We start from the raw sequence: 26,852 nt of genomic DNA on the forward strand, positions 1-26,852 counted from the left end.
AACTTAAGAGGAAGCTTAACAAGAGATCCAACCAACAAAATGATCACGGAGTCATATAAGACAAAAATGGAAGCAAGACAACAAACAGAAAAAAAAATCTGCAAAGTTAATTGTGACAAATTATTTATATTGCATATCCTATATTGCAAAGGACAATGGAATCACCACCCTTGTACTCTGATATCAAAATACTGGAAATGCATTTAGGGGAGGGAGAAATGGAATGTGACAGATGAATGGTGAGAAAAGCATCCAGACTGGACCACGTTTATAGAAAGTCAATTCTTGTTGAGGGGAAATAATTGTGAAGGCATTAAGTAATTGATACACAAAGTATTTGAAAAATGGGGAGGATATTTTCCCACAAAAGGTGTGGGAAAAACATTAGACTTCATTATTGCTGAAAAATGTGATGCAGAGAACCCCACCAACTACTGATCTATATGTTTACTTTACCCTCTATACAAAATATTTATGAGTCATCTATTCATGAATTGAGTGCTTCTTAATGAGGATATTAGAGAATAATCAGGCTTTCAGAAGGCACATGTGACATTGGGCTACATCTTTACTGGTTTATATTTGAATGAAAGATTTATTAAATACATGATTACACTGCTTATTGTTTGTCAATTTGCTAGAGTTAAACTCCAGACTAAACAGGCCCTTTCACAGAGACTTTGGCTATTATTACTTAGTTTTAAGGAAACAGAGAATCTTGGGGCCTGAGAGTCCTCTTTGTCCTCTTGGAGGGAATTTGTGTGAGGAACTGAAAGAACTAATAAAATCCATTCCTGAAGAGACATGAACAGTTTATTGTCATGGAGAAAGTCTGTGAGACTTGGGTAGTTACTTGTTATTGGAGTCTATGAAGAACTCAGAGAGCTATTATTTTTGAGAGAGTCTGAAGAGATATTTTGAGAAACTGAATTTAACTGCCATTCTGGAAGGGAACTGAGTGAGTTTAGCTGTCTTTGATCCCTCAAGAGAACTGACTGAGTTAACTCTTATGTGGAGAAGATATTCTGAAAACAATTCCTGAGAGGAACTGAGGGATTCTAAGTATTATCCTAAACTAAACTAAACTAAACTGAACTAGCTGTTGTATTCTGAGGAGAGATAAACAATTGATTGACATTTCTGAGGAGAACTGAAAAGAAAATGTTGTTCTAAGAGAAACGGAGTTAACCACAGGCAAGCAGGCAACAAACACTCAATAAATGCTTACTGTGTGCCGGTCACTGTGCAAAGTGCTGAAGACATAAATAAAAATAAAAAGAATAACAGTTCCTGCCCTCAAAGACTTTGCATTCTAATAGGAGAAGATAGCACATAAAATGAGCTGGAAGTGGTGTAGGTGGAGGGAGAGGGTGAGAAAATAGCTGAATTACGATGGTAAAGTTTATAGAGTCAGAGGCGCAGATGGGAAGAGAATGCCATGTAGCCAGTCTGGGCCCATACCCTAAATGAAGATCCTGAAAAGAACTCACCAATGGGTGAAAGCAGGCCAGCATAGTGGTGGAATATTCCAGAACGAGAAGGCCTCAGGGATTGAGGAAAATTCCAGGGTGAGAAGGTTGCTGAGTCAGGGTGGGGAAGTACCTAGCATCAGGAGACAATTGCTGCACAATGGTTCTAGTGTTTTTGAGGAATTGGTGGTTGACAGTGGGTGAGAGGAATTTTAGTCAGCAACTTATCTTTTCCCTTGCTTTTTTAGAGCACAGAAGTTAACCTTAGCTATACTCTTTTTCAAATATGATACATTGTTCAAATGGTTATCTATATCTTGACAATATTTATTACTTTTAATAAATTACATTGCCAATGATATTGATGTTGGTCAAAGTCCAAAAGTTTGGGGTTAGAGGCTGAGATAGGAAAGAGAATCAAGGGGAAAAGAGATTTCCATGGGATGAGGCTCAAACTCAAACATTAAATCATTAATGAGCCCTTTTCATTTTGTAAAAACCTTTTCTGAGGTAATTCTAATTCATACCTACTACACTGCTTTTGAACCCAGAGAGAAAAAGAATTAATAATGTAATGAGTCAGCAGCAGATTAAAGGGTGGGAATTTGGTATATTTGTCTTTGAGAGTCCATAAAAGGGAGTTATTGCTTTCTCATGAGATAATTCATCCTATACCTCAAAAAAGATTGCTGTGAGAACAAAACGCTTCCTTAAAATCGCTCCTTTTTAAAATAGAAAACATGAGAGTACATTTTATTTATCAATAAGCATTAAAACATTAACTTGGGGAGACAAACTTCATATGTATAGGTGTATAGTTATATATTTGTATCAAATTACAGAATATTGTGGTAATTTGTCCAATGATAACTTCTTAAAATAAAAAAAAAACTTCCTCTCAACAAATTCTTCTAGTTTTGGTTTTCCTGGAGTGCTATCTATAGACTTTAGGAAGTTTAGTTAGACATTTGAGTAACAAGTGCAAATGTAAGCATAATTTAATTGATAAAATTATGTTTAGTGTCTAACATAGGAGGGGAAAAATAATAGCATAATGATCTGCTGATCTCTTTCTATCCTTCCATACCTGTCTGATACTTTTTTCTAGATTATCCTTATCTGAAATTTTGTGCTTTGAAAATTCTCCTAGGTCAAACCCATCTCTTGGCCACCTCTCAAATTTTCCTAGATCTTTTATGACTGTAAAAGGTAAGTTCTCAAGAACATAATATCCTTTCCCCATTTTCTCCTTCTTTCATTTCTCTTCTCTATCTTTCCACTTCTCATTCTTCCAACTTCTTTCTATTTCTCCTCAGCTCCCTCTCATTTTAACAGTGATATTTTTTACCCCTTCTTTGTCCCTATCCCACCTCACTTCACATTTTGGCTGGGACAAATAGTTCTGAATTCCTAACTGGAATAAAAAAAGTCCACTGGTGAATGTAAAGGCTTTTCACTTATTATTATTTACTTTAGCTCAAAGGCTCTCTTCCAACAAGGTATATCCCATCCATATATATCAAAATCACTTAAGAGTCCTTGAAAGATTTAAGAACAGAGCATTAACTCACAAAACTGGAATATATCTGGAGGCAGGATATAAAGATAGGCAAAATGCATTATGGTCCTTTTATTCCATCCTGCCCCAAATTTAACAAAGCTGAAGCAGACCTCTCTGGAAGATGGCTACACTTTACTGTTACTCTGAATGTAGCACCTTTGTATTGTACCACACTGTCTCTATCAGGGAAAAATAATAGGAAAAAATTGCCCAGAAAAATGGCTTTGGAATTTCTCAGTTCTATCACAATGTCAATCACTTAATAATGCCTGGGGAATATGACCATAATCTAAATGTGCTTCTCAGAATCAAATCATTCATATAGCTATTGCTGTGCTAAATAGATTAAGGTGGCTTTAATGACTATGAAAGTCATGTCTGCCTTAAAAAAGTGAGCAGCATGATGAAAAATGCTGTGCACCACCAGAGAAAGAACTGATGGAGTCTGAATGCAGATCGAAGCATGCTATTTTTCACTGTATTTTATTTTTTTGTTCATGTTCTCTTTCACAAATATGTTTTGCATGATATGTAAAACCCATATAAAATTGTTTATCATCTTGGGGATTGGGGGGGTGAGGTATAAAGGAGAGAATTTGTAATTCAAAATTCAAACAATGTTAATTGTTGTTACATGTAATTGAGAAAAAATAAAATATCTCAATAAAATAAAATAAAAACAATGAGCATGACCCTTAGCTTCTTTTTAATTTTTATGAAGGTTAAATTTTTTCCCTATGGTCACAGGAATTCTGAAGATTCAAGGAAGGGTTTTGTCTGAACTGGTTATCTGTTTCCTTCTGAGGAATTAAAATCCCAAATTTCTTATTACTTGTTTGGCATGATTGAAGTGTTATGATGATTCAGGGTTTTTGGAAATTTACTCTAATTCCTTAATTCCAGGGGCAACTGCTTTAATAACAGAACTGGATTCATTCCTAACTGTTGAAATAAGAAAGCTCTTTCCTTTTATTTATCTCATTTATCTTCAGGGAAGGTTCCAACTTTCATCAATTAAAGTCAAGGTAGAAGTGTCCTAATTTAATATGAGAGAATAAATAGTGAGGCTGAATTGTGATGAAGCTAGTCAATGTTGAAAGAAGATAGAGTTTCCAGGAAAACCAATTTAAATCATATTGTTTGAGCTTTTGTGATGTGTATGTATACATGTGTGGGTGGGCACATGTATATAGAAATAAAGTGTGGCACAGTGGACAAAGAGCCAGCCTTGAGATCAGGAAGATGTGGGTACAAATGTCCTTTCTGACACATTGTCATTGTAGGGTTACTGTGGGCAAGTTCCCTAACCTCTCAATGCTCTAGTGAGGAACTTGTGGCCTCGAGGCCACATGTGGCCCTCTAGGTCCTCAAGTGAGGCCCTTTGAAGGAATCCAAACTTCACAGAACGGATCCCCTTAATAAAAAGATTTGTTCCATCAGATTTCTTCAAAGGGCCTCACTTGGGGACTTAGAGGGTCACATCAGGGTTCCCCACCTTTGCTTCTAGACAACTCTCTAAGGCTATAAATTGCAGAGAAGATGTTGGCTTGCATTGGAAAAGAGAATTTCTTAATCTGAAAGTTCCCAATACCAATAAAATCGCAGGTCCAGTTCCCACCCCCTTCTTTGTATATGGAACTAGCATTTATATAGTGCTTTTAGATTGGCATAGCACTTCACAAATATCCCATTTTCCCTTACAACTCTGGGACGTAGGTGCTGTTATTATCCTCATTTTACAATTGTGGAAAGTAAGTCACAAAAATGTTAAATTACATGCCCAGGATCTCAAAGCTAGTAAGCATCTGAAGCCAGATTTGAATTGAGGAGTTCCTAAACTTAGGGCTCCATACACTGTTCCAGCTAGCTACCCTGTGTGTGTGTGTGTGTGTGTGTGTGTGTGTGTGTGTGTGTGGGTGTGTGTGTGTATGTGTGTGTATGTAAAAGCAAGTGGTTCCTAAGGTAGGAAGTATTGGTTTACGAATGATTTAGCTAACCTGCCCAACACTGGAGCCCTCTCCTGGCTATTCTGAAAACCTCTGTCTGCAAAGCCCCGGTCCATTGCCTCATACCCATCTCCAGAGTTGCTAAGACTGGAATGCCTGTCTTTATTCAAAGGACTTTTTGTTGTTCAGTTGTTTCAGTCATGTCTGACTCTTTGTGACCCCATTTGGGGTTTTCTTGGCAGAGATACTAGAGTGGTTTGCCATTTCCTTGTTCAGTTCATTTTACAGATAAGGAATTTGAGGCAAACATGGTAAAATGACTTCCCAGAATCACACTGGAAGGGGGCAGCTAGGTGGTACAGTGGACAGAGCTCTGGTCTTGGAGTCAGGAGTTCAAATCCAGACACTTGACACTTACTAGCTGTGTGACCTTGGGCAAGTCACTTAACCACAATTGCTTCACCAAAAAGAATCACACTGAAGCTAGATTTAAACTCAGGTCTTCCTGACTCTAGGCTCAGTGCTCTATCCACTATGCTACCTATTTGCCTCATTTAAAGAGCTGCTTTCCAGCTTTTCTTTTCTCTCTCACAGATTGGTTTCTTCCCACTGGAATTCTTCCCTCTGGCCAACCACCCCACCCAATACTGCTATTTGTTGAAAAATAAGACACGACATTGGACTTGCAGCCTGACTGTATTGCCAAAGTGGGTAGCAGGCAAGGAATAGAGGGCAAAAAATGTCACAATAGGCTTGAATAGGCAGTACAGACAGAAAACTCTCATCATCTAGTCCAGGCAGGGTTTAGTCAGAGGCAGGTCAGTCCTATGGATAGCTTCATGAGAATTATTGGGTATAACTAAAAAAAAGTATGAGTATGACTAAGAACTTTCATTTTCAAGACTTTGGATTTCAAGGATTGCTTAGACTTTTTCTCTGAAATGTTCTATTTTTAAAGGAGTCTTTGCTCTTTTTATACTGGTCTTTGTTTAAAAAAATAATATTTTTTGTTTTTACATTGACTCCATTTCTCAGTATACTCCCTCCTCCCCTACCCTGAGAGCTATTCCTTAAAACAAAGAATAAAACTGAAAGAAAAAAAGTAAAAAAAAAAACAAACCCTAATAACAAAGAAACTAAATCCAACATTATATGTGGTAGTTAAAAACTTAGGTGTACTGCACTCTACAAAGAAGGAAGATAATATTTTTTTAAAAATAAATTTTTACTGTTTTTTTCAATATCACCAAAATTTCTCCTAGAATGTTTTCCCCTCTGCCTTCCACAGAACAATCCCTCATAACAAATATTATTTAAATGAAAAAAGTAAATAAGAGAATAAATTAACAAGATAATCAATACATTCAAAAGGTCTGTATACATATATATATATATATGTATATGAAATGTATACCTGTGAACTTCTGACCTCTGCAAAGGAGGAAGGTATGAATTGAGTTCTGCTACCTGTTGCCAGAGAATGGTGGGGTGAACTAATCAACAGAATGACAATTGAACCTTTGGAAACATAATTCAACATAAACTCAGGCCTGCCTGTGTGATTATACATGTATAAGGAGGCTAAAGTTGTATTTGTAGGAGGAAAATAATAGCAGTTGGATGTCCATATGGTTATCAAACTGCATGTTTTTGTACTTTCTACTTTGTGATGTTATGCTCATACTGTGGTTGGCAGGTTGTAAGACAGTGTAAGAGTTTGGCATTGGTTGAGAGGCTGATAAATTTAGTGATATTTTCAATACATGCTTTGCATTGCAAAAATCCTTTACCTTTTTTTCTGTTTTATCCATTTATTAAGAAAAATTTCCTTTTTTCATGAGAAGGAATCTCAATGAAGAAATTCAGTTAAATGACTTATAGGTCTAAAATGATCAGTCTAATAATTCCTTCTTTCCTTCTCTTTCTTCACCCTCTCTTCCCTCCACCTTTCTTTTCTCCCTTCCTCTTTTCTCCTCTTCCTCCACATCTCCCCTTCATATAAGTACTTCTGTGCTTAAACAGGAGACCAGCCAAAGAAGAAATTGAAAACAAGAAACTATTGAAACTGGGTAAGCTTGGGTTCTTGTTCAAGGAAAAGTTGACCTATGAAAGAATTAAATTTTGATAAGTAAATTTTATTTAATTAGTTTCCTTTATAATCATGTATATTTTATTTTATATGTTTTGAGAAGACATTCTTTTTTTTTTCCTTGGTGAGGCAGTTAGGGTTAAGTGACTTGCCCAGAGTCACATAGCTAGGGAGTGTTATGTGTCTGAGATCAGATTTGAACTCAGGCCCTCCTGACTCACTGGCCAGTGCTCTATCCACTTTGCCACCTAACTGCCCCATTGAGAAGGCATTCCTAAGATTGTCCAGACTGCCAAAGGGCTCCATGACACAAAAAAGGTTAAAAACTTCCACTGTCTAGGAAAGGTAATCAGATTTAGATCTGGAAAGGACCTTGCTGTTATTGTTCAGTCATTCAATTGTTGAAGAGTCATGTCCTTCTCTTTGTGATCCCATGGACCATAGCACACCAGGCCTTTCTATCCTCTACTATCTCTCTAAGTCTGTCCTGGTTTCTGTTCATTGTTTTCATGATACTATCTACCCATCTCATTCTCTGTCATTTCCTTTCCCTTTTGCCTTCAAAATTTCCCAATGTCAGGGGCTTTCCCAATGAATCTAATATTCATATTATATGGCCCAAGTGTTTAAATTTCAGTGAATAGCTTGAATTAATTTCTTTAAGAATACACTGATTTGACCTGCTTGCAGTCCAATGGACTCCCAAAAGAAGACTCTCCAGCACCACAATTCAAAAGTGTTGATTCTGGAATGCTCAGCTTCCTTTATGGTCCAGCTCTGTCAGCCATACATTGCTCCTGGAAAGACCATAGTTTTGATTGTACTGACCTTTGTCAGCAAGGTGATGTCTCTGTTTTTTAGTGTGCTGTCCATATTTGCCATAGCTCTCCTTCCAAGTAGCAAGCATCTTTTAATTTTATGGCTGCAGTGACAATTGCAGTGATCTTTAAGCCCCCAAATATAAAATATGACAGTTTCCATTTCTTCTCCCTCTATTTGCCAGGAAGTTATGAAACTAATTGCAAGATCTTTTTTTTTTCATGTTAAGCTTCAAGCTAGCTTTCATATTCTTCTCGTTCATCCTCATCAAGATGCTTCTTAATTCCTCTTCACTTTCTGTCATCAGAGTGGTATCATCTACATACCTGAGATTGTTGATATTTCTTCCAGCAAACTTAATTCTAACTTCTGATTCATCCAGTCTGGCATTTCACACTATGTACTTTGCATATAAGTTAAAAATTAAGGTGACAATATATAGCTTTGTTTTACTCTTTTTCCAATCTTAAACCAATCTGTTGTTCCTTGTTTGGTTCTAGCAATTACTTCTTGGCCACATATAGGTTCTGCAGGAGACAAGTAAGATGATTTGTAACTCCCATCTCTTTGAAGACTTGCCCCATTTTGTTGTGATCCATACAACCAAAGGCTTTAGTGTTGTTCATGAAACAGAAGTAAATTTTTTTCTGGAGCTCCCTTGTTTTCTTCACAATCCAGCAAATGTTGGCAATTTGGTCTATAGTTCCTCTGCCTTTTTGAAAACCAGCCTGCTCTTCTGATAATTCTTGGTTCACATATTGCTGATGCCTAGCTTGCAGAATATTAAATACAACTTTGCTGGTATATGGCACAGTGGATAGAGCATTGGGCCTGCAGTCAGGAGGACCTTGAGTTCAAATCTGGCCTCAGACACTTACTAACTGTATAACTCCAGGCAAGTCACTTCACCCTGTTTGCCTCAGTTTCCTCATCTGTATAGTGAACTGGAGAAGGCAATGGCAAGCCACTTCAGTATTGCTGTCAAGAAAATTTTAAATGGGATCACAGAGAGTCAGACATGACTAAAAATGACTGAACAATAACAATAACTCTTGGGAAAAGAAGTTTAGAAGCCTTGAGAGGTTTGACCTTAAATATCATCTAATCCAACCTTGGCATTTTACAATTAAAGAAAATATGGGCTTGATAGGTTAAATGACTTGACCAAGACCATATAGGCAATAATTAATAATTATTTCTAGCAGGTAAGCTCAAGAGTCCCAGGAATAACCTGACCCCAAGACAAAGAACCTTGCTTCTAGCCCAATCCTTCCAGAAATCACACAGATAAGTGACTCTCATGGCTATGTAACCTGGCCACAGTCTTCTTAACTGAAAGACCTGAATACCAGGAAAGAAAGTTCTCACCACCAAAGACTTTAGCATCCTCAGATGGCTCCATAGATTGGTTTTATCAATGGGGTATGTGAGCATTCAGGGAAGACTAGTACCTCTGTTGTAAGGACTACAGACCCCTTTTTACAGCTGCTTCCTACCTTTGGGGTCCACCTGCCACCCAACTCCCACCTGTGGTTCCAAGAAGCTATAGCATATGCAATGGTTATACTCTGGTAAACTGTTTTGGCAAATGGGCTAAATAACATTGAAGGGAACTGAGGAGCCTCAAACTCAACAGTGAGTTAGGGGGGTCTCTACCCCCAGCATGTGAAGACTTCTCCCAGCAGAATGGGCAGATGAAAACAATTTGAAGGTGGCAGAAGCAGGTGGCATGGAATACTTAAAACTTGATCAGACATTGAAGAGATGAAGGTCATCCACAGCATCCTGGGCCATCATCAGTCATCTCGACTTTTATCTTCCTACTAACAACTTCATTCAATTCTGCCTTACTTACATTTAATCAATGTATGAGTCAAAAGTAGTCAGCCATACCATTTTACTATTTTTACCCACCTCAAAGGCCTGTGGTGACTTGGACTTCATCCCAAGTGATGAAGCAGAAGGTATGGATACACTTTGAGCTGTCGTCATAATCCTGCACACAGGTGGTCCAGGCAATACAGTTGTCTTCTTTTTGGACTCAAAGCAGCAGTGGGATTCAGCAACATGTCTGAGCAAGCCTTTTTCAAGGACTGCACTGCTCACCTCCTGGCATGACTAAGGAGCTAGAAAAGGTGTACTAAAAATTGTTTGTGTCACCTAATTTAACCTTGATCTGCTTAACATGGCAGGCAGGGATCCTACCCTGTGGTTGAAAAACTTGCTTTTTTTCCTCATTAATTACTCAACCTCTTACAATGAATTGCCAACCACTCAATTGAAACTGTATCTCCAAACTGATATTTGTAAAGTTACCAGTTATCTCTTAACTGCCAAAACTAGGACCTTTCTTCTAAACTCATCCTTCTTGAGTTTTCTGCAGAATTTGACACAGTTGGCCACTTTCTCTTCCTGAATACTTTTAAAAATGCCATTTATCTCTCTTTGTTCTCCTAATACCTGTCTGACTACTCCTCAGCCCTTTTCAGGATGATAGTAATTTCACTCCCCCAATAACTGTGACTGTATTCCAAGGCTTTTTACTGCACCCTCTTCTCCCTTTTCTCAACATTCTTTCACTTGATAACCTCATTAACTCCTAAGAGTTCAATTATCATCTTTAAATAGATATATTTAGCCTAATCTCTCTTCTGATCTCCAGTCCCACATTACCAGCTACCTACTAGACATGTACAGCGGGAGGTTTCATAGGCATATAAAACTCGTTATGTACAAAACAGACTTCATTATGTTTCCACCCAAACTCACCTCTCTTCCTAACTCTCTATTTCTATCAAGGGCACCAGCATCTTTCTTGTCACCTAGATCTGCAACTTTGAAATTATGATTTCTCTGTGATCTCGCACTATCTCTTATCTCACACAGTTATGAAGTCTTGTTAATTCTACCACCACAACATTTCTCAATTTGTCCCTTTTCACTCATATGTTCAAGTCGTCTTTGCTTCTCATCTGGATCATTGCAACAGCCTCTGAATTTGTCACCTCAGGCAGTTGATAGCAGTATGATGCTGAGCAAAGTCATTTTACTGCTTTGGGACTCAAATTCCTCAATTGTAAAACATTTATGCTGGGCTTAGTGTCCTCTAAAGTCCTTTCCAACTGTCCAAAGTCCTTTCTTATGTCATTTTCCTGTTCACTAAATTTTACTGGTTAACTTTAGGACCAAAACCAAACTCTTTTGTTTGTAATTTAGAACCATTCACAATCTGGTTCTAAATTACTTTTCCAGATTTACTCCACTTTCTTTTCTTTAATGTACTTAATGGTCTAGCCAAACCAGACTTGCTCTTCTTCACACATGCCACATCTCTCATTTTGTGCTTTTGCTTAAGCTTTCAATCATGCCTGGAATGCACTTGTTCCTCACTTTCTCCTTTTAGACCCTTAGCTTCCTTCAGAACTCAGGTCAAATACTATCTCTAATATAAGACCTTTCTGATTTCCCTAACTGCTAGTAACCCTGCTTCAAATTATCTTGTTTACACTTTGCATAAGCTTTGTACATACTCATATGTGTCTATGTTGTAACCCCTCAGTAGGATGTAAGCTACTTAAGGGGCAGGGACTGTTTCATTTTTGTTTTTCATTCTCAGTGTTTGATGCCATGATTGGCATTTCTTTGGTATTCAATAAATGTTTGTTTTGAAATTGATAACAACACCTCAACTTTTCAAATAACATATTTTAAGGAGTTTTATTTTGACATCACAAAGGAAAGCCTTTAGAATGAATTTTCCCCTCAAATAATATTCCTGTGAAAACAAGCCTTCAACTTTTAGAATATATTTTAGGCTGTTTGATTATTTTCACAGTCAATTTGGTCAGTCAGAGGAATCTGCCATTCAGAGAATATGACTTTACTGAACTATTTGATCCCCCTCACCATGAAAAGAAGAAGCTGAAAGTTTGACCTCATTAAGTTTTAGAAGGACACTACACATAAGCAGGATTGAACCTTCTAGAGTTTCTACAAGTAATTCTTTTGATTCTTGATTTATGATCACTTTCCCTTTTAAATTTTCTAGAATTCTTTGGTACTTTATGTTTCCTTACTGGATGTAACTGACTGAAACAGGTTCAACTTACTTTTTTTCTTTTGCTTTTTGGTGAGGCAATCAGGGTTAAGTGACTTGCCCAGGGTCACACAGCTAGTTAGTGTCAAGTGTCTGAGGCCAGATTTGAACTCAGGTCCTCTTAACTCCAAAATATGTTGGTACTCTAACCACTGCACTATCTAGCTACTCCCTCAACTTAATTCTCTTGGTAATTTTTGGTGCCCACTTGTCACCCAAATATGCATGAAGTATCTATTATGCAGCATATCATATTGGGATGAGCACTGATCTTGTCAGAAGGCCTAAATTAGAGTACTGGCTTTGGAAATGACTTGGTTTGGGAGCCTGGGCTAAGTATCTATTCTATTTACCTTCATATCTGCAAATGAGGAAAAATATCACACTACTTACCTCATAGGGTTGTTGTGAGGAAAACATTTTTATAAACCTCCAAACCCTATGTAAATGTGAGTTCTTTATCATCATATGGGAATGTTGAAATGGGGAATAATGGGGATGGAGATTCTAGTAAGCCCTAGAACAATGCAAAGCCTCCTAATTGAGATCCATAATCACTCAAGAGTTTGGCCCAATATCTAAGAATATCTATATAGGGAAAACTAAGTGAATGAAAGATACTTATAGTTCAGGCAATGATATTCAATTGGATGGAGAACCTGTAATTCTGTATAATGCTACTTGGATAGACTACACAAATAGACAATAAACTGAACCCAGAACTGAACAAGAGGAAAAGAACAATATTCTGCAGTGCTTTTAATGACTACAAGTTTCTTTTTTTTAAACATAAGCCCATTTAAAAAAACAATAGCATTCTTTCAACAAAGGCATATAGTTATGAATCACAAAATCTCACATTCTCTGAAGAATTAAAATTAAGGGTCACCCAAAGGATGAGAGCTATGCATGGTGGACATGAACAGGCTGTGACATAGCACCAAAAATGACTTGTTCAGGACAAAAGGCATAAAATAATATCATCAGAGAGGTGCATATTAGGAGAAAAAATGATGAGCCAATCATGTTACATGAATGAGGAATAAATAGCCAGTGTGTTCAATTGATATTTGTGCAATATTAAGGTATTGTGAGCTCTTTGAGAGTAGGGACTGATTTTGCCTTTCCTTGTATCCCTAGTGCCTAGCATAGTGCCTAGAATGTAGGAGATGATTAATAAATACTTGTTGACTTGACTTGATTAGAAAAAGTCCTCCATCACACTGGGCAGGACCTCTGTTATGAATACATAGGAGGATTTAGACAGTAGTGTAACAGGATGGACAGAGTTTGATCTGTATCCTTGGAGGGAGTAGTAAAGTGATGACATCATGGATATACAAGTATCAAGGTTATGATTTCCATTACAAACAACTTCTTTACTTTAATTCTTTTCTTTTGATGCACAAAAATATTTGCTTACACACCATTAAGTAGTACTTAACAGTCAAACTTGGCAGAGAAACAGAGAACTCAAGTGATAGCAAGCAGTACCATTACTAGATCTATATCCCAAAGAGATTTTTTTTAAAGGAAAAGGACATATAGATACATAAATATTTATAGCAGTTTTTTTTGTGGCAGCAAAGAATTAGAAATTAAGGGGATGCCCATCAACTGGGGATTGGCTAACAAATTATGGTATATGATTGTGATGGAATATTATTGTGCTATAAGAAATGATGAGCAGGATACTTAAAAAATCTAGAAACTTACATGAACTGATGCAAAGTGAAGTGAAAAGAACCAGGAGGACATTGTACACAGTAACAGCAATATTGTATGATGATCAACTGTGAACAATTTAACTATTCTGAGGGCAGCTAGGTGGCGCAGTGGATGGAGCACCAGCCCTGAACTCAGGAGGACCTGAGTTCTAATCTGCCCTCAGACCAAACACTTGACACTTACTAGCTGTGTGATCCTGGGCAAGTTACTTAACCCCAATTGCCTAAAAATAAATAAATAAATAAAAATTTAGCTATTATCAGCTATCAAAGACAATTCTAAAGGACTTATGATGAAAAATGCTACTCTTCTCCAGAGAAAGAACTTATGCAGATGGCAGATTGAATGAATGCAGATTGAAGTGTACTTAAAAAAACTTTATTTACTTTTCTTTTTTTGGGAGGGAGGAGTCTGTGTTTTCTTTCATAACGTGGCTAATATGGAAATGTTTTGCATGACTGGACATGTAAAACATATATAAAACTGCTTGCCTTCTCAATGCAAAGGGAAGAGGAGTGAGGGAGAGAATTTAAAACTCAAAATTAAAAAAAACAAATGTTAAAATTGTTTTTGCATGTAATTGGGAAAATAAAATATTTTAAGAAATGATAGTAAGCAACTAAAGAGTCATAAAAATATGATGATAAACATACAATTTTGGCAAGATTTGAAGTCAAACCTACTGACCTATAGTTTGGATAACACTATCTTTCCTTTTTTTGAAAATTGGAGAAACATTTTAAAATCTCCAATTTTATGGTACCTTTCCTATTTTCCAATGTTTTCCAAAGATCCACAATGGCTTCAGGAATAATATAGGCTATTTTGTTCTTCAGAACTTTAGAACTTTTATATTCATATGAATCTGGCAACTTGAACTCTTTGAGGTTCAGCCAGGTTCTCTCTTATTATTTTCCAACTTATGTAATTTAAACTCCCTGTTACACATTTTATACCATCCTTCCCAGGCAGATGACTGGTTTTTTTTTTTGTAGAAAAACCAGGAGTAAAATAAAAATTGGTGATTAGTTAATAAACATGTATTAAGTGCCTACAAATTGCCATATGCTATGCTGAACACTGGGGATACAAATATGAAAAAATAGAGTCCCCAACCTCAAGGAGCTTGCAATCTAATGGGGGAAGAGGAATCTTAAAAGAAGGTTGAAAAGTTGGAGTAGGGGGAAAAAGTTCAAGAAATGCAAAATTAGTGCATCTGGATAGGAAATGAGATATATGAGGAGATATCTTTCCTGTCTTCTCCTTTACTGGAGGTTAAGGAGTTCATGGCTTCACACTCCAATCAGAGGGGCAGAAGGTATTCATGATGTATAAACAAGTTAAATAGCTCTACCTTTTTCTTCTTTATTGTTATTATTATTATTATTGAGCCATTGACTTTGTGCTTTATCTCAGTCTCAACATGGCTCTTTTTTCTGACCATAGCATTCACCTTCAGTTTGTTTTAAGCACTAATGTTCCTCATACTATTCTCAGAGAACAATATCACTCTTTTATGTTCACTTTTATTTACTTGTTCCTGTTTTAATCTTCTACATAGGTCTTTTTACAAATCTGCTAGGCAACGCATCTTCTGTGTATATACACTTGTCTTTTTAGGAAAAAAAAAACCAACTTCTCAACTTATTCAGTCATTCCCCAATTGATGGTCACCCCTTCATTTTCTAATTCTATTGTGCTGTAATGATGAAGGGAATTATTTCAGAGAAACCTAGAAAGATTTGTATGAAATAATTCAGAATGATGTGAGTAAAACCAGGAGAACAATTGATATAGTAACAACAATACTGTACTATAAAGATAAACTATTTTAAGAGACTTAGGAACACTAACTAATGAAATAACCAACCACAATTCCAAAGGACTTATGATGAAACATGTTACTTATTTCCTGATAGAGAGTTGATGAACTCAAAGTGTAGATTGAAACATATTTTTTGGTCATGGTCAATACAGGAATTTGTTTACTTGACTATACATGTTTGTAACAAGGCTTTTATTTTTCTTTCTTTCTCAGGGATAAGGGAACTGGTAGAATGAGTAGTGTGTTTTCTTGATTGAAAACAATTTAAAAAACCAACTCCATCTTTTGTTCATTTCCAGAATTGTTTTGGGCCATCATGATTTTTTATTCTTGAGTGCTTCCTACTTCCCTTGGTCTAATTTTAGGTCATTAAATTCTTCCTATCTGTCCTCTGAACTCTCTGAAATCCTCTTACCCCTAACATTCCACAATCATAAATTAGCACCACGGACAGTACCTAAACCCATTGTGCACGTTGCACCATGCTGAATAAAGACTCAAAGATGATGTGGCCAGAGAAGCTAAATTTAATCTCACTTGTTTGAAGTGAGAAGAATTAAGTCTTGAGAAATGATTTAAAAGTGGAGTGGTGGAGACCAAAAGGAAGAGGAGTAGTTAGTTGACTAATTATATGGACACTGAATTACTGCATTTTAATTTAATTTCTATTGTAATAGGGAATCAGACTTCTGTCCATTTTAACCATCTAAGACAAAACTAAAACTGAGTTTAAAAAAAGTCCTTTTGGGTAGTGAAATAACTATTACAAAGCCATTACAGAGCCCATATACTTTATTTTATTCCTAGAAGAGACCTTTCAGCCCCCCACCTCCTAGCCTGCTTTCTCTTATTTTATACATAGTTCCAATAAACTTAATGATATAGTCTCTCAGTTGAGAGTATTAAGAACAGTAAATCAGAAGATATTAGCTGAAAGGAAGAGGGCAATGGTTGCCTTTCACTTACAGCAATAAGAATAGCAACTTGTCTGCCAGTAAGAAGGGGAAAAATGCATAGATTATACAACTCAGTACAAGAACCAATACACAATAGTTCAAGACCATTTACTAAAAGGAGTGACAGTCTTATAATCTTATAACCTCTGAGTGAAATATGTGAAATTATTGTGAAATATGGTGTATTTGGCATGATTTTATATATGGTCATATCAATAATATAACAATAACTTTGAGTCATCAAGCAAAGGTTATATCTTATGCATTCTACTCTAAGAAAAGTAATATTTTATACCTTAATTGGTACACATCTGTGATTTAATCAGCATAGAGAACTACAGGCTTGTCAAATTTCTCCACTGATGGACATTGGCAACTGAGCTACAATTTATAATCTTAAGGAGTAGCTTGGGATATCAAGACTTTAAGCTCCTTTTCCACAATTATACTACTAGTACCATGGACAGTAACCAAACTCAAGTTTCTCCAAAGCTGAACTTCTATCCACCTGCACATGCCTTTTATTATACATTAAAATGCATTTCAGAAGAATTAAAATAAAATACCACAGTGCTTCAGTTATCTGGAAAATTCTCTTTAGTGTAAAGCTTCATTTTCCAATGACACCAGATAAACGAAGAATTGTTGTCATATAAGTCTGTAATGGATTGTTTTTTGTTTGTATAATACAAAGATTCCCCCCCCACACATATAGCAGAACATAGTGGTAACAGAAGACAAACTTTTCTCTTTGCTTTCACCCTGTAGAAGTCCAGTCAGGTGGAAGCAAATTGGGGTATGGCAGCTTTATAAATAGAGATGGTTGATCTGGTTCCATTAATAGCATAACTGGCCTAAATCTTCATCCAGAACTCAAATTGAACCAAACTTAAAGTACATACACTTAGAGGCCAAATTGAAGTTTAAAACATAGACTACTATACTGGCAAATTGCTTGGCAGAAAATATAGCTTGAAAAACCTCTAAATGATATGAAAATGCTATTTTTACTGCTGTTTACATGCTCAAGGATCTGACTTTTTTTTTTAAAGCTGATATGTAATTTTGGGATGACTCTTTAAATTCTTAGTTATAGAAAGAACTCAAACATTCCATTTTATACCTGAAAGTCATACAGCCTCTTGAGTCTCTGTAAACTAGAGATGGAGATCTCATTAAATTTTAAGGAATATTTTTAATTTGACTATGAATACTTTTAAAATTACATTCATTTTCTGTGAGACCCAGCAGCACAGGGTGCCATTGTAATGTATTTCATTAATAAAATAAATAGACTCTTCTGTGGCTATTGGCCTTTCTTCATCTTTAAATCCCTCTAGGAAAGGGAGAGAGTGAAAAGGAACCTCGATTTCAATAGCATATAATCTTAAATCTGACTTAAATCTTCTAGTATGTAAGTTGTATTAATTCAAAGAATTTATTTTGGATAAGAATTCTTTAGTGACCCAATCTGCCTAAGACCATGATAAGCATTTTTCTGCAGGATGGGTTAAGATTTTAGTTTGTTTTTAGATATTTGTATACATTCTGCATCTCCCCAGAGGAATGCTAGCTATTGGAGGGGAAATATTATTTTGTTTTTGTCTTTATGTCCCTAGCACCTAACACAGTGACTGGGCAAATAGTAGACACTTAAGTGTTTATTGAAGTTGTGATGCTTTTCATGACAGAAAGCTAATCAAAGAATTTTAGAGTTTAAAGTGAGCTTGGCTTTCATTTGTTCCAATTCCCTAATCTTATCCATGAGGAAATTAAGGAAGAAAGGTTAAATGATTTGTCTAAGGTCATACCTCCAGTTATTAGCAGACTTGGGACTAAAATTTAAGTATCCTTACTCCCTATTTGATTTCTTCCCCCTCTACCACCAGGCTAGGTTGCTATCAAAGTGTGACTGAGTATTTGGAGGTTTGATTATTACTGTTATGTAGAATCATGGTTTCTTAACAATGATGGTAGAAAAGGAGTCTCTTTTACCTAGTTGTACTCCTCTTTGAAAAAATAAAGTCCATAACATGGGTTCAAATGAAATAATGTAAGTAAAGCACTTTGGAAACCTTAAGACACTCTAAAAATGATAAATTTTCTTTCCCATGGAAAATGTGCTAAATTATCAGGGGTGAATTTCAGTTCACTATGGACCATTCCATTTCCTGTGAAATGAATTCTCCAAATCTACTGATATATTAAAAAAACTTTGTACTATGTCATAGAGAAATTTAAAAAATTTGACCTCTTGATGGCCTTTGAGAACTATTTTATCAACATGTCTTCTTGATTTAGACCAGCCTAAATTAGAAATGTTACTGGTGTAGCACAGGCTCTCCCAGCTTGCACTTAGGTTAATAGTTCCACTCCCCAGATGGTGGCTACTACTTCACTTTTCAGGGTTCTAGGGAGAAACCCTAAAGGTTTTGGATGATTTCTTTAGTACCGTGGCTTGTGAACCCCAACATGATGTCCTCCAATATTGAATAACTAGCAGCCATATCCTCAAAATCAATTGTTGAATTATATTAATTAGTTTTTTTTTTGCCATAGCAAAGACTGAAGTACAAGTTGTCCCCTAAAAGCCTGGGACATACTTTCCCACAAGTACACACAGAATACAGTCCAGGAGAGAGTGTTCAAGTTTAGAGGGCACATGTGGTAATGAGATAACACAGTTCTTGGTTGTATGGAAGTCCCTTTCTCTCTTTGTAGAGTCTTCGTGAAGCATAGCTCTTTTCTAGACTTCATGGTTCAGGCCTCTTGTACAGTCCTGAAGCTATCTTGCCTTGGTTTGTGTAATTTTGTCCTTTGCTCTTGATACAAACATGATCACCAATTATTCCTATCCAAGGGACATTCTAATAATTCCCAGTGAGAAGTCCAAATCTTCTGACCTTTTGAGGTTCAAAAATTCATACTCATCTCTTTAAAGGGGAGGTGGTGCTGGGGGCAGGAAGGATGCGGAGGTTCTCTTCTTTTTTTCCCTCCTTTACTCTCCAAGTGATATTCCATCTCAAGGCCTTGACCGATATGTAACCGGAATTCCAGATTCTGTAATCTCTTGCTGTTTTATGAAGCACAACCCATCAGAAGAATGATTCTCTACAACCAATCCCAATATATTTTCTGTGTTGTGTCATATTTTATACAGTGCTCAAAGCACTCCACTCTTTTCTAACTTGATTAACTAGGGTGTTTATATGCAGTTTATGCCTTTAATTGACTGCTTGGATTGAGAAATCTCAGCTTTCTATGTTTGATTAGAGTGAAATGTACCACTGCTCTTAAAGTGGGAACTGTAGAACTACAGACATGATATTTGATAGAAAAAATGCTTATATGATTTTTAGTAAGATAGCAAGTATCTATTAACTAGAATTAGCATAGGTTGCCATAGGGGCATGAGTTTCTTTTTATGGAATGTCTTTAAATAGAAGTAGAAGAATCTCTTGTTTGGATATTTTAGAGGGGCTTGTTCCAGTCGAAATGGCCTACTTTCTATTCCCTATATGTAGTATTCCACTTCCCATTTTTATTCCTTTGTACAGACTATCCCTCGATTAGTATGCACTTATTTCTCACCTTAGCCTCATGGAACACTTGGCCGATTTCAAGGCTCAGCTCAAATGCCATTTTCTATGTGTTCTGTTTCCTAATTCTTTCACTTGTTAGTGTTTCCCTCACCTTACCCCCCCCCCCCCATTACTTTGCATTTATTTTGTATTTACTTATCTGTGTACATGTTGTTTCTCCCCAGGAAAATGTAAGTTATTTGAGGGCAGGAACTTTTCATGTTTATGTTTATTTCACAGGTTCTTAATATATTCTCACCTGAATTCATTGAATTACATTGGTTTGGGGAGGAGGATTGGATTAGAAGGGTCTGAGGGTCCTGTAGGACTATGAGTCTAGATTTTCTGATTTGATTTGCCAGTTATTTAGAGATTTGGAGATTTTCTTGACAAAGATAATTAACTTTCCTTAAATTGCTATTACTGGCAGAAAAATCACATAAATAGTTTCAGAGATGGGAAGCTGTCTCAGAAAAGTTTCTTTCTTTCTTTTTTTTTACTTAATTTCTGATTATTCAATGAAGTAATACTTTCACGTGAATTTCAAAGATGCTTCTTAAAACTTTAGGTAAGGAAAGAATTAACATCATTTACTTGAAGTTTCTCCTCCCCCTCCCAACCCCCATTATAAAATTAATTTCATTTTCCTTAGGTTGTCATGATTGCTCTGAGCTCAGGCTGCCTGCTAATTGAGTTACTTATTTAAATGTTGAAATGGCTTCTTAATAACTTCTTTAATTATTTAGCTATTCAACAGAGCTCAATCTTCTGATCATCAAAATAGTGATGGCAAAACTGTTAGCATGTGACTGTTAATGTCAGCTAAGTACTGGCAATTTTTCTAGTTAAAAATAACCCAGAAATCTCCAGTCATCTACCTGCACTGGGATACTTACTGATTTCCTTGTGTTAGCATCTCAGTCAAAAGGTCCAAGCCTCAAACTGCTATTGTAATAGGGTTCTTTTAACCATTTCAACACATCTTTGCACCAAACTCATTTATTTTGAATTAGGGATGGTTGGCACCAGCCCTGCATAGATAAATGACTTTTAGCTAAATTGTATTTCATTCAGCTCAATAGAAAACAGTTCCCCCCTCTTCCTGAGCAAACATTGTTGTCACTTTTATTACAGATCATTAGTGGGCAGACATAGAGTTGGCTTTGCTGCTGATGTTAGCCTCATGATTACATATTCATTTACTGAACACACTCTAACAAATCTCCTTCCTGTCTAGTCTACTCCTGATCATTTTCAGATAAAAACCCACAGCCAGATTGCTCCTGAACTCTGACCCTTTCATACTGCTTGCATGGTGTTCTCCTATGTTGTAATTCCTTCCTTGATGATAGAGCTCTTATGCCTAATAAATTTCCATCTTTGCAGCAAATTTCCATCTACCTTACTTACAACCAAAGCCCATACATCTAGCACCATTCAAGTCTGTTGGGTCATGGCTTTATGCAGCTATATAGCTATATAGTTATAAAGTTATTTTATGCATATAGCTTTATGCTAATGCTCTATGCATTAGTGTAGAGCCATACAGAAGTGCAAGAGGCTTGAAATGAGATAGAGGAAGGTAAATTTGGGTTCTATTCTTCCCTCTTGAAATCCCAGAGACTTGAGAGGAGGTAAAGCTACTCCAACCAAATTTGTTCACAGCCAAATGTTTTTAGTCTCTTGGAATATTTTCTGGAATTCTTCATACCCTGGACTCACTGGAAAGCTGGTCAAACAGATTGCCTCTAAGAGACTTGATACAAAAATAGTCTGCGAGAATACAAGCTACCATCTGTGTTGTCTTATCTAAAATTTTATCCTCATCTCAGATTGACTTTCAAATTAATATGCTTATGAATATTAATTGGGAAAAGGAATTAGAAAAAGTAGATATATATTTAGGACGGGAATTTCTTTTGGCTTTGTGGATTCATGACTAATTTGTGAGTTCTTTTTTTGTGAGTTCTTTAAAAAGTATTTCTACAATTCTAAAGTGCACTAAAGAGAATTTCTTTTATTCATATTCTGTTTTCTGGAAACAGTTTTAAAAGTCAGAGGCTAACAATGATGATACACACTGAGCATCAAATCTTCTCTGACTCACAAATGCACTTAAGAATGCATTTGTCTCTGGATAATGCATGACTATGTACAAGGCATACAGTCATCTTCCAATGGGACACAAAATAATAAGAGAAATTATTAGACCAAGGTAGAGAAAGTAAGACTAGTGTGGCAGGAGGGAAAAATAATACTTGGACAAAATAAATTAATGCTTTAAGAAAAACAAATAGGTAAATGACTCAAATGGGAATCAGTGATTATATTAGTTCCAAGCTGTTGTTCTAGTAGAAATGAGTCATATTTTTCCTTTCAAATTTCAGTATTTTTTTCTTTTTCTTTCTTTTTTTTGTTGTTGTTGAGAATACAGTAGTAATAAATCACAATTCTCTAAAGTTTCAAACTCAGTAGAGAATATGTTTGCAAACTCAGTAACTTCTTGTTTGAAATGATTTCCTTCCTTTTATTTTTCTAATTAAGAAGGTTTTCTTTTCTGTTACATTTGGAGAAGAGAAATTTTCAAAGTGAAACTTAGCAAACTTTTGCCCTTTCTTCACTTGTGTGTGGTTCACCTCTTATGCTTGATATTTTGAGAGCAAGGCAGCATGGCTTAAGTGATTGAGACCTAGACTTGTTGTCAGGAAGATCTGAGTTCAAATCTTGCCTCTGACACTTACTAGCTGGGTCATCCTGGAATCACCTATACTCTCTGAGTCTTGGGTTCCTCATTTACCTCCCAGTGTTGTTTTGACAATTGAATGAGACAAAGGTATATGAAGGGATTTGCAAACATTATTGTGCTGCATAAATGGGAGCTCTTAGTATTATTAGAGCAACCTGGGAAATTATTATTCTTAAGAACTAATTAATTTCTCTACCTGGGAATATGAGATCCACAAAAGCTTCCCATATCTCATATCTTATGAGATATCATATTTCATTCTGAGCTTCACCTTGTTGCCATTATACACTGCTAGAAAGTGAGACCCAGCTTTCCAGAGGCAGCTGCTTCTCAAGGACTGCATGGAAGGTGGCCAAAGAGATCCATGAATCCCTGGTAGAAGCTGGAGAATGGTCCACACATTTACAGTTGTCTTCTCTCTTTACACTTTCTCTTGTGGTGCTATCATTCACTTGGATGGCTTCAGTTTTTATTTCCACTTGGATGATTCCAAACCTAGTACTCCAGGCCTGAACTCTCTCCTGAATGCCAGACTACTGGACAACTCTATTACCTATTGGGCATCTCTACTTGGATGTCCTTGCCTACAGATCAGAGCCTGTGTGAGAGAGAATGAAATCTGGAAAGTGGAAAGAATCTGCATTTGGAGTTAGAAGACTGAGATTCAAGCTCAATGAATTGTTACCTGCATGACCTTTGACTAGAGACTTCATCTCTTTGGGTCTCAATTTCTTCATCTAACAAATAAGAGATTGGGATTAGATGATTTCTAAGTTTTCTTCCAGCTTCAGGACTTAAGAGCATTGTGCTTCAGAATCATGATTACTATCTTTTCCCTAAGTCCTACTCCTTCTAGTGACTTCCCGATCTCTGTTAATGGCACCAACATTCATCTAGTTACATATATATATATACATATATTTGAACCCTTGGCATCAGTTTAGTACACAATAGATAGCACAGAATAGATACTCAATAAGTTACTTTTGACTGATCTTTGCTTTGCCTCTCTCTCACTTCTCACATCTTTGTAATTTTTTTATTTTAAAGTTTTAAACATTCATTTTCTGTCTCTTACAATCCCTCCTCCCCAATGTGAAAGAGAAAAGTAAAACAAAATCCATGTAACCAGTATGTATAGTCATCTCAATTCCCACATCAAATTCATTGACTATTCTATGGATTTTTCCACCCCAATACAGTTTACATGTATCCCCTAGACTCTACTTCCATTGTTAACATATAGGTCCTCATTACTCTATTTTTGGAGTGCTACAAAAGCCTCCTAACTTTTTTTTTTTGTCTCAAACACCTTCCAATTTATCCACATGCACTGCTGAAGTAATCTTCTTTATCCACATATTTGAAGATGATGCTATTCTGCTCTGAACCCTTCAAAGGTTCCCTTTGGCTTCCAGAGGTCAGATAGATAGATAGAGCTCTGGACCTGGAGTCAGGAAGACTTATATTTCCAAATTCAAATTTAGTGTCAGACACTTACTAGCTGTGTGACCCTGGGTAAGTCACTTAACCCTGTTTGCCTTAGAGCTGGAGAAGGAAATTGAAAACCATTCTAAGTATATTTTCCAAGAAGACTCCAAATGGGGTCATAAAGAGTCAGACGTGCCTGAAACAATTGAATAACAACAATTGTTTAGAGAATGAAGTCTAGATTCCTTGGTTTGGCATTTGAAACATTCAAGAATTTGATGCCATCCTACCTTTTTAGCCCTATCTTATATCACACCCCTCTACATTGTTTATATTCCAGGTGTTCCCTATATATTCCTTCCTGCCTACATCATTCTGTGCCTCCCTGGAATACCATTTTCACTTGCTCATTTTCTACCATAATCTTATTTGTTCTTCAAGACCCAGTCCAAATACCACCTCTTCCATGAAGCCTTCTTTGATCTTTTCCACTTAAGATGGAATTGGCCTTTTCCTCCTTGGATCTCAAATGGCACTTTGTATTTCTCTTATGTATCTATCATGATCTGATTTGCATTGTAGGTTTTCATGTATTTGTCCTATTCGATTGTAAGTAAGCCAGGGACTGTGTCTTATTCCTCTCCCAGCACTTAGCATGTATGTAGCATTAATTGGTGGGAAGAATAAGGGAATTAAAGATTAGACAAGTTCTAGTTCCAGCTATTCTAGTTATTTGTCATGATGGGAAAGTCATAACCTCTACAAGCCTTGGTTTCCTCACATATAAACTACAGATGGTAATATTTAGCTTTTTTGTCTTACAATTTTGACAATATTTGACAAAAACCTTGACAATCAAAGTGCAATAAAAATAGATATTTTATTGTCATCATCAAAAGTTTACTGCTGAAATAGTGACTTTAATTTTGAATTTTGAAGTCATAAAATTATTGCATGGACGAATAGGACCCATTTCTCTGGGAAAAGGCCCATTTGATGTATTAAAGGAAGCTACACATGATACTTCAGCTCCCATCTCTTTCCTATCTTCCCTGCCCAGAATTCACTCCTTTCTCACCTCTAACTCCTAGAATTCTTAGTCTCCTTCAGATCTCAGCTCAGATGTCAACTTCTACATGAAATCTTTCCTTATTCTGAGGCAGTTAGGTGGCTCTTTGGATAGAGTGCTGTGCCTGGAGTCAGGAAGACCTGAATTGAAAATCTGGCCTCAGATCCTAATTAGCTGGGTGACTCTGGGCAAGTCACTTAACCACTGCCTGCCTCAGTTTCCTCAACTGTAAACTGGGGATTATAATAACCTCTACATCACAGGATTGTTGTGAGAATCAAGTGCGAGAATTTGCAAAGTGCTTAGCATGATTCCTAGCACATTGTAGGCACTTAATAAATCCCTCTTTCCTTTCTTCTTCTTCCCAGCTACTAGTATCTTCTAATTATTTTCTACATATTTTGTATATATTGTACATATACACATTGCCTTCCTCACTAAAATACATACCCCTTTAAGGTAGTGAGTGACTTTCATTTCTCTGTTTGCATTTCCAGCATCTAGCACAATGCTTGGCATACTGTAGGTGCTTAATAAATACTCACTGATTGATTGGCACCACACAAGGCTTGAAGCAATTTATTATGGTGGAAGAACTATGGATTTGGAGTCGTACGATTTGTGTTGGAATCCCAGTCCTGCTCTTTTTTTTTTTAGCAATGTGACTTTGGGCAAGTGAATTAATCTCTCTGGGCCTTAGTTTCTTTGTTTATAAAATGAGACAACTTGACTAGATGATATGTGAGATTCTGAAATCCAATGAACTATGGTGTAATTCTTATCACATTTGAGACTGTGTCTCTGGGGCTCCCCCTATCTCCACTTGCTGGAAATCACACTCAGGGAGAATAGAAGTTCCTTAACACATAGTTCTTAAATGATCTTTCAGTAAAAATTTAAAAAAGATGATAGAAACTGCCAAAAGGAAAACAAAATTGTGCATCTATGCATTAATTTCCAGTTCTATTATCAATAGATAAATATGTGATATTAAAAACCAATCTTTAGGGGCGGCTAGGTGGCACAGTGGATAGACCACCAGCCCTGGAGTCAGGAGGACCTGAGTTCAAATATGACCTGAGACTCATAGCACTCACTAGCTGTGTGACCCTCGGCAAAGTCACTTAACCCCAATTGCCTTACCAAAAAAAAACAACAACCAATCTTTTTTAAAAATAATAATTGTTAACATTTATTTATATGGTGCTATAAATCACAAAGCACTTTACATATATTATATCATTGGATACAATTATCTCCACTATTTAAGAAATCCCCAGCTATCATGCTTCACTTTAATCCCTACCTTTCTCCTGACAGTCTTTTCTATATCCTGGCCAACTGTCTTGCTGATTTGCTTGTGATGTTTTCAAGCCTCCTCCAGTTCTGAAGCCTTGAACCTTGATTAAATTTAAAAAAAAAACAATCTTTAGTCAATCAGTAAATATTTTTTGAGAGCCTACTATGTGCCAAGCTCTGTATTAAACACAGGGGATACAAAGAAAGGTAAAAAACAGTGCCTAATTTTGAGAGCTC

The sequence above is a fragment of the Vombatus ursinus genome, unplaced genomic scaffold (assembly GCF_900497805.2).
Source record: "Vombatus ursinus unplaced genomic scaffold, bare-nosed wombat genome assembly UNPS02015255.1, whole genome shotgun sequence".
NCBI classification, from domain to species: Eukaryota; Metazoa; Chordata; class Mammalia; order Diprotodontia; family Vombatidae; genus Vombatus; species Vombatus ursinus.